Source organism: Prionailurus viverrinus, chromosome A3 (genome assembly GCF_022837055.1).
Source record: "Prionailurus viverrinus isolate Anna chromosome A3, UM_Priviv_1.0, whole genome shotgun sequence".
Classification (NCBI taxonomy): Eukaryota; Metazoa; Chordata; class Mammalia; order Carnivora; family Felidae; genus Prionailurus; species Prionailurus viverrinus.
Genome location: NC_062563.1, coordinates 48677381 through 48687476, shown reverse-complemented (window position 1 = coordinate 48687476; position 10096 = coordinate 48677381).

Below are 10096 nucleotides of genomic sequence, written 5' to 3'. Positions count from 1 at the left end.
ATACTGTAGGTTAAATATTATCAAACAACACCACATGGCACAGAGAAACTGTTTATTAAAAAATAATAATCAAATGAACTGGAAAACTTAATTATTGTCTTATTTTAAGAAACTGCCACAGCCCCCTCAGCCTTCAGAAACCACTACCCTGGTAAGTCAGCAACCATCAACAAGGCAAAACCCTGCCAGTGAAAAGATTATGACTCACTGAAAACTCATTTGATGGTTAACAACAAAGTATTTTTAATTAATGGATGTACATCCATGTATTTGTGCTCTTTCTAGATTTTTTCTTGTGGCTAACTTTGAGTTTCAGTGTTGTGGTAAAAAAAAATGCGTGGTATGATCTCAATCTTTTTGTACTTGTTGAGGCCTGATTTATGACCTAATATGTGATCTATTTGGGGGAATGTCCCATGTACACTTGAAAAGAATATGTATTCTGCTGTTTTAAGATGGAATGTTCTGAATATATCTGTTAAGTCTATCTGGTCAAGTGTTTCATTCAAAGCCATTGTTTCCTTATTGATTTTCTCTTTAGATTATCTGTCCATTGTTGTAAGTGAGGTATTAAAGTCCCCTACTATTATTGTATTATTATCAATTAGTTTCCTTATGTTTGTTATTAATTGCTTTGTATATTTGGGTGCTCCCATGTTGGCTGCATAAAGATTTACATTTATTAGATCTTCTTGTTGGATTGTCCATTTATGATGTCATAATTCCCTTCATCATCTTTTGTTACAGTCTTTGTTTTACAGTCTAGTTTGTTGGATATAATATTGCTATTCTGGCTTTCTTCTTATATCCAGTTGCATGATAAATGTCTATCCCTTCACTTTCAATATGCAGATGTCTTTAGGTCTAAAATGAATCTCTTGTAAGCAGCATATAGATCGGTCTTGGTTTTTTTCATCCATTTTGACACTTTATGTCTTTTGATTAGAGCATTTAGTCCATTTACATTCAGAGTAGTTATCAATAGATATGCATTTATGGTCACTTTATTACTTGTTTTGTTGTTGTTTCTGGAGACGTTCTCTGATCCTTTCTTGTCTTTGCCACTTTTGGTCTTTCCACTCAGAGTCCCCTTTAATATTTCTTGCAGGGATGGTTTAGTTTTCATAAATTCCTTTAGTTTTCGTTTGTCTGGGAAACTCTGTATCTCTCCTTCTGTTCTGAATGTTAGCCTTGCTGGATAGAGTATTGTTGGTTGCAGATTTTTCCCATTCAGCACATTGAATATATCACGGCACTCCCTTCTGGCTTGCCAAGTTTCTGTGGAGAGATCTGCAGCTAGTCTTATGGTTCTTCCCTTGTAAGTGAAAGACTTCTGTCTTGATTTTTAAGGTTTTTTTTATTGTGATATTTTGCATATTTAATTACAATACATTTTGGTGTTAGCCTGACTTTGTGGATTTTTGATAGGAGTTCTCTGTGCTTCCTGTGTCTGGATGTCTGCTTCCTTTCCCAGATTAGGAAAGTTTTTGGTTATTACTTTCTCAAATACATTTTCTGTCCCCCTTTTCTCTCTCTCCTCTTCTGGGACTCCTATAATACAAATATTATTATATTTGATGAAGTCATACTGAGTTCCCTAAGTCTATTCTCAAGTTGCATGATTCTTTCTCTCTTTTCTTCAGCTTCATTATTTTCCATTATTTTGTCTTCCAGGTCACTGATTCATTCCTTTGCCTCTTCCACCCTGCTGTTCATTAGATAAGCTTGTTTCCAATCTCATCTATTATATTCTTCATTTTTTATTGATTCTTTTTAAATTATTTTATTTCTGTGGTAAAGATATCACTGATGTCTTCCATTCTTTTCTCAAGCCCTGTGAATCTCCTTATAATTGTCGACTTAAATTCTCCATCAGATATGTTACTTATATCTGTTTTGCTTAGATCTCTGACTGTGACTTTATCTTGTTCTTTCATTTTTGATGAATTTTTCTGTCTTTCATTTTGTCTAAGCCTCTGACTTCTTCTTTGTATTAGTAATGCCATTTATGTCTCTTGCTCCTGAAACTAATGGCCTTATGAAGAAGAGATCATGTACAGCCCAAGGTCTGACACTTCAGGAAATGTTTCTGGTGTGTATTGCATGTGCTCTGCTGTTGTATTTTGGCTGATCTTATCCTTTAGGCCAGTAATCTTCAGAAGGTCTCCTTGCCTTCTGTGGGCAGTGTTTTGTCCTTGGCCTGAATGTGGCAAGTTTTAACTAGATATGTTCTGGTGTGCTTGTAAAGTGAAACCTGACAACACTTCCACCAGAACTGAGGCCTGACAGAACTCTCTGTTGGGAGACCTGGGGTGGGTGGAGATTTGTCCTGGTCTTCTGGGGGAGAGGCCTGCAGCAGTGGGATTAAGACAAACTTGACTGAGGGCAATCTCACCAGAGTACAGGGTGGTGGGGCTTCGTATAGACAATTTAGGCAGCCTGAGCCATAGTTGCACTGCTTCCTGCAGGTGGTTTTCTGTTTATGCTAAGTGGTGGGTGAAGGAAATTAATCTGGGAGCTCCTTTGTCCCTGGAGAGGCATCTCTGTGAATGCTGCCTCTCCGGGATGCTAAGAAGAGTGAATAATCTCCACTTTTTGTACCCCAGGTATTCTTCAGATCACTATTTGCATGCTCTCTGCTCCTGGGTTGTTTACCTGCTTTCTCTCAAGGAGTAGGGCATTTCCATCCAAGCTCTATCCCATCCATATACACTGACATTTAAAACTCTAGGCTTTAAGCCCCACTGGTTGCAAGAACTCTCAAAATTCAGCTCCTCTTGTTTTCAAGCCAATAGGTTTGGAAAACATTGTCCTTGTACATTCCCTTGTGTGCTCTTCTCTGTCTTGCCCTTTTCTGCAGCCAAGGTTCCCTAAACTATGCAGCACCCATGGGCTATTTCTCCCCTAAACCATGTCTCCATACTTCCTACCTTCTCTTCTCTCCTTTTAGTTGTGCAGTTTGTTCTGTCAGTCTTCAGGTGAGTTTCTGGCATGTTTAGAATGATTTGATAGTTATTTTGTTTTGCTCTTGGGATGAAACAAGCCTAGGGTTCTCCTACTGAGCTGCCATCTTCTCACCACCTCTTGACAAATACAATATCTTAATCATGGTTTTCATTTTCTTAATTGCTAATGATGTTGAGCATCTTTTTATGTGCTTATTTGTCATTTTGTGTATCTCTATTCAGATACTTTGCCCACTTTATTTTATTAAGTTTTTATTTAAATTCAAGTTAGTTAACATACAATGTAATATTAGTTTCGGATGTACCACTTTCATACATTGAATTGGATTTTTATTTTTCTTTATTATTTATTTTTCTATATGTAATTTTTCTATATTAATCATTTTCTGATTATTTATTTTTCTGTATGGTATAAGTTATTTACATATTCTGCATTCACTTTATTTAATTCTGTGGGTTGTCTTTTCACTTACTGGTTTTGTTTGCAGCACAAAAATGTTTAATTTGATGAAGGCTAGTTTATCTCTTTTAATTTGAATTGCTTATGCTTTTGATGTCATAATTTTTTAAACAAAAATCTTAACCCAAAGTCACAAAGATTTGCTGGTATGTTTTTACCTAAGAATTTCAAATTTTTTGCTCTTACAGTTAAGTTTATGATTCATTTTGTGTCAATTTTTGTAAATGGTATAAGGAAGGAGCCCAACATGATTCTTTTCCATGATTATCTAATTTTTCTGGCAGTAATTGTTGAAAACATTGTTATTTCATCCTTGGATTATCTTGACATCCTTGTCAAAAACCAGTTGACCACAAATTAAGAGACTGTAATATTTCTGGATTTAATTCTATTCTATTGGCCTATATGTCTACCCTTGTACCACTATCATACTGACTTAATTCTGTAGTGTTGCAGTAAGTTTTGAAACTGGGAAGTGTTACTCTTTCAATTTTGCCCTTCTTTTCAAAGATTGTTTTGGTTATTCTGGTTTCAATAAGGTTGTTTGCAGACACAGAGGAGCTTATTAAAAATTTGTATGTAGGGTGGGGCACCTGGGTGACTCAGCGGTTAAGCATCCAACTTCAGCTCAGGTCATGATCTCATGGTTCGTGAATTCAAGCCCCGTGTCAAGCTCTGTGCTAACAGCTCAGAGCCTGGAGTCTGCTTCAGATTCTGTGTCTCCCTCTCTTTTTGCCCCTCCCCCACTCACATTCTCTCTCCCTCTCCCTCTCTCTCTCTCCCCCTCTCTCTCAAAGATAAATAAATATTTCAAAAAAGTTGTATGGAATAGCATAGTCTCTAGAATAACTAAGACAATCTTGACAAAGAATAGCAAAGTGAGAGGAAAAGAGGAATCACTTTACCCAGTATTAAGACCTAACGTATCCTTATGGTATTCAAGAACAGTTTGGCTAAAGGAGAGTCTTAGATCAATGGAACAATGGATCAATATATCAATGGAACATTTTAAAGAACCCAGAAAGAGATCCACAAATATACCCAAATAATGTATAGCTAAGGTACTAAAGCTACTCAATGGAGGAAAAGGAGGCTATTCAACAAGTGGTGTTGGCATGAACATCCAGAGGCCAAAAGGAAAAAAAAAAAAAACACGAATCCAAACTTCATACCTTATATGAAAATTAACTCCAAACTTCATACTTTGTATGAAATCTGAAAGGAAAATTCATACCTTATATGAAAATTAACTCCAAATGGATCACATACTTAAAACACAAAACTACAAAGCTTGTAGGAAAAAAGACATAGCAGCATATCTTTGGGATGTAGAGCTACTGACTTAGACTTGCCAAAATGTATGATTTATTAAGTGAAACAAAAAAGAACTATATGGAAAATAAAAACATTTGTACTATGAATAGCCCTGTTAAGAGTATGGAAAAAAATATGTAAACCCCATTTCCTGCAAAGGATTAGCATCTAGAATACATAAATATCTCACAAGACTCATGTCAAAAAAACAAAAATTCCAATGAGAGTATGGGCAAAATACATGAACAAACATTTCACAAAAGGTCATCTATAAAGAGTAAAACACACATGAAGAGATGTTCAATGTAATTAACCATAGTAAAATGCCCATTAAAAATGCAATGAGAGGGGTGGCTGGGTGGCTCAGTTGGTTAAGTATCTGATTCTTGATTTCAGCTCAGGTCATGATCTCACAGTTGTTGAGATGGAGCCCCATGTCAGGCTCTGTGCTGACAGGGCAGAGCTTGCTTTAAATTCTCTTGTTTCCCCTCTCCTGCCCCTCCCCCTCTCATTCCTTCTCTCTCTCAAAATAAATTTTAAAAAATTTAATGCAATGAGATATTACTACATACCTATCAGAATAGCTAAAATAAAATTCCATGTCAATATCAAGTGCTAACAAGGTTGTGTAAGAACTGGATTACTATGCAATACTGGAAGAAATGGAAAAATGATACAGCCACTCTAGAAAACAGTTTGGCAGCTTATTATCAAACTAAACATATAACTTAAATATGATCCAACAGTTGCACTTTTGGGCACTTATCCCAGAAAGATGATAATTTATGTTCACAGAAAAATCTGTACATGAATATCTACAGAAGACTACCTTATTCATAACACTCCAAAATTGAAACAATTAAATAGGTGAATTCAATAGGTGAATATTTAAACAAACTGGGGCACCTCCACATGATGGATTCCTACCCAACAATGAAAAGGAACAATTATTGATATATGCAACAATTTGAATGAATTCTCAGGGGAATTATGCTACATGAAAAAAAAAATCCCAAAAGATGACATACTGAATGTAATCTAATTATTCTCTTGATACAACATTCTCGAAATGACAGAATGATGAAAAAGAGAATGGAATAAATGTTGTAGGTATTAACAAGGAGGTGGATGACTGAAGGAAGTCAGTGTTGTTATGAAAGGTAACAAGAGGGATCCTTGGGGTGATGGAAATGTTCTGTATTTTGATAGTATCACTGTCACTATACTAGTTTTTAATTTAATGTTTATTTTCTTTTTGAGAGAGAGAGAGCACATGCAGGGGAGGAGCAGAGATAGAGGGGTATAGAGGATCTGACAGGCTCTGTGCTGATAGAAGCAAGCCTGGTGTGGGGTTCAAACTCACAAACCATGAGATGATGACCTGAGCCAAAGTCCTATGCTTAACCAACTGAGCCACCCAGGCGTCCCTCTTATTTCTTACAGAAACACGTGAATCTACAATTATCTCAAAATAAAAAGTTTAATTAAAAATATATAATTGGTCAGAACAGTTTGTTCCTGACATTTTTGAAATAATAGTCCATATTCAAGGCATCCATTCACGTTTTTTATTATGCTGTTAGGGTGTTTCTTCTTAATTCCTATAAGCTCCTTAGGTATAGAAACTGTCATGTATAGAATCTGTCATGTTTTGCAAATATTTTCCAAAATGTTTTTATAAGTTAATGCCACAGATCATGGTTTGTAATTTTCTTCATTGTTTTTATGCTAAGAGAGACTCTGAAAGCAAACAATAAAATCTGAAACCTAAGTTGGGATAAGGAGTTGTTTAAGATTTTGGAAGTATACTTTACCTACAAGAAAATTTACTCTCAGTTGTCTGCCTACCATTCTAGTTTTGACAAACACATACAGTGGTAGAATCACCACAATAAAAAACAGTTCCACCACCTCCAAAAATTCCCTTAGATGCTTCTCAGTCAAACCCAATCTCCTCACACCAGTTCCTGAAATCACTGATCTGTATCTATTCCCTGCAGCTTTAGCTTTTCCAGAATGGCATGTAAATGGATCCACACAGTATGGAGCCTGGAGTCTGGCTTCTTTCACTTGACATCATGCATTGAGATTCTTCCATATAGTGTGGAAGACATCAGTTTGCCTTTTAAAAAAATTTTAATAAATAAATAGTAATACATAAATATATACATCACCATATTAAAAATCTGGGGTTTATAAAGGCAGATGGAATTTGAGTACCCTTATATAGATGGCCAGGATGGGGACACACCTGTAAGGAAGCTACGTTTAAGCTGAGGTTTCAGCAAAGGGCAGGAATGGAAATGAGCAGGGCAGGAACCTGCAAGACAGAGCACAGTGAGGAGCAGGATTGACAGCCAAGGAGTCATGACACAAAAGTCTTAAAAGCATTCTAATTGAGAGAAGTATATACTCAATAGTGTTTTACAATACAGTGTCTACAGTTCGGTGGCCTGGATTCATCAGGAAGCCTCATTTAATTGGTCTGTGTGTGTTGGGGTAAGGGAGGGGAAGATGATTAATAATAGAACCTACTATGATTGTTTTTATGACTCAATATGATGAAATATGGAATATGTGATTGTGCCTATTTGAGGGCAGCTTCTCTGGGACAACTACTAGAAAGCATTTATCTCCATCCTTTCTTAAGTTTTACAAATTGGATGTTGATACTGAAGTCATAGTACCATTGGATTGGAGCTGAATGAAAATAAGATATTGTTCAACCTTGATTCTTGTAGCAGCATGAGCTTTTAATCAGATCCTATTGGGTTGGAAATTGAAAACACATATATCTGCTGTCTGTAAGAGTCTCTTGAGAGGAGCCAAGATGTCAAAACAGTGGGGGAGATTTTTTGTGTCTCACATCCATGAAACACAGCCAGATCAACACTAAACCATCCTGCACACCTAGAAAACTGATCTGAGGATTGACACAACAATCTGCAAAACGTGAACCACAGAACTCAGCAAATACCTGGCACAGAGAGGTGAACTGGGGGAGAGAGAAGCCACAGAAGGCAGGAACCTGTTTTTGCATCCAGAGAGAGGACAGAGATGGGGGGAGGGTGGAGAATACAGGAAAAGCACCCACCGCAAAAGCGGCTGGAGAGAAAGTGGAAAAGTGGAAACAGCCACAGGGACTGAACTAAAAAGGGGGAAAGGAGAAAGGAGAGGGTTTAAATTCCATTAAAATTATAAACAGGGGGGAGAACAGAGTAAGAAACTCCACAGCTCGATACGTGGTGGTGGTCTGGTGGGAAGGGCAAATCCTCAGGAGCAGAGTGAAGTGCAGGGGCTTTGGGCTACATGGGGAGGGGCGGTTCCCCTGCTGACAGTACATCTGGTAGACGCTGTGTGGCTCCCCAAAAGGCAAAGGCCCCAGTGGACCTGGGAGAACAACCACATTTGCTGGTGCTGGAGCAATGTCATTGGGGGTGAAGCCTGGTGCCAGATGAGTGTTGTAATTTGCCATAATCCCTGAAACACTGCTGTCACATGATCATGTGAACTTTTTCTGAAGCAGACTGTCACCCAGCTGCAGTCTCTGGGCATCAGCAGCAGCACGATCTCATGAACGTTCCTTGGTGCAACTGGCACCTGGCCATTGCTCAGTAAGACCCTCCCACAGAGGGACAGAACAGGTCAAAGCCACAGTCCCTCAGAAGTAAGGGGTCAGGAAACACAGCCACATCTGAGATAAAACTTAGGAGGGAGATGCTGCCTGGGGCTTGGTCACGAACAGTGTAAAAGTAGGGAGTGGACAGAAGCTTGAAGACAAAGGCCAGGTGTGTGATTGCTGCTCAGGGAGAACAGAGTTCTGATTCTAGAGACTGGGTAGCTGGGTGATGCCATTACACCGCTGCCATGCATGCGCGCGCACACACACCTACAAATACAACAATCCACCCAAGAAAGCTAAGCAGCGCCGTCTAGTGGAGAATGGGCCATTACACCAAGACCCACCTAACTGGACCAACCTCTCTCTCCAGGAAGACAAGTCTCTCTACCTGCTTAGTTTACAGACTATAAAGCGCTTCATAGTTTGACTTCTAGGGGAAAATGAAGTAATTTCAATCATATTTCAGTCTGTTCACTGGTCAGTCTATTCAATTTTCATTTTTATCTTTCTCTTTTTTGTTTCTTTTCTTTCTCTTGAATAAAGAAACAGAAAAAATATTTTTAATTGCAATTTTTATTAAAAATATGTTTCATTATTTTTTTTACCTTTTTTTTTACTTTTGTGTAAATTTTTAAAACTCTATTTTACTTCCATCTTTTCATTTTCTGGTATGTCAGTGTATTCATATTTTCAAAATTTCAAATGAATTCCTATTTTTTTTCTTTCCTTTTTTTCTCTAATATATCAAGACGCTTTCAACACCCAGACCAAAAATGCTTAGGATCCAAATAATTTATTTGATTTTTTTGTGTGTGTTTGTTGTTTTTAATATTTTAATTTTATTTTTTTCTTCATTAATTCCCTTTCTTCCTTCAAATGATGAAACAAAAGAATTAACCCCAAAACAAAGAACAGGAAGAAACAACAGCCAGGGAGTTAACTAACACAGATACAAGCAAGATGTCTGAACCAGAATTTAGAATCACAATAATAATAATACTAGCTGGAGTTGAAAATAGATTAGATTCCCCTTCTGCAGAGATAAAAGAAGTAAAAGCTAGTCAGAATGAAATAAAAAATGCTATAACTGAGCTGAAATCTTGAATGGATGACATGGCAGCAAGGATAGATGAGACAGAGCAGAGAATCAGCAATATAGAGGACAAACTTTGGAGAATAATGAAACAGAAAAAAATAGAGACACTAAGGCAAAAGAGCACAAATTAAGAATTAGACAAATCAGTGGCTCATTAAAAAGGAACAACATCAGAATCATAGGGGTCCCAAAAGATGAAGAGAGAGAAAAAGGGTAAAAGGATTATGTGAGCCAATCATAGTGGAAATCTTTCCTAACCTGGGGAAAGGCACAGACATCAAACTCCAGGAAGCATAGAGGACTCCCATTAGATTCAACAAAAACTGACCATCAACAAGGCATATCGTACTCAAATTCAGGGAAGACAGATCATGTTTGCAGCAGATCTATCCACACAAACTTGGCAGACCAGAGAGGAGTGGCAGGATACATTCAACATGATGAATCAGAAAAATATGCAACCAAGAATTTTTTGTCCAGCAAGACTGTCATTCAAAATAGAAGGGGGAGATTAAAAGTTTCCCAGAAAAACAAAAATTAAAGGAGTTTTTGACCACTAAGCCATCCTTGCAAGAAGTTTTATGGAGGACTCTCTGAGGGGAGAGAAGATTAAATAAATAAATAAATAAATACCAAAA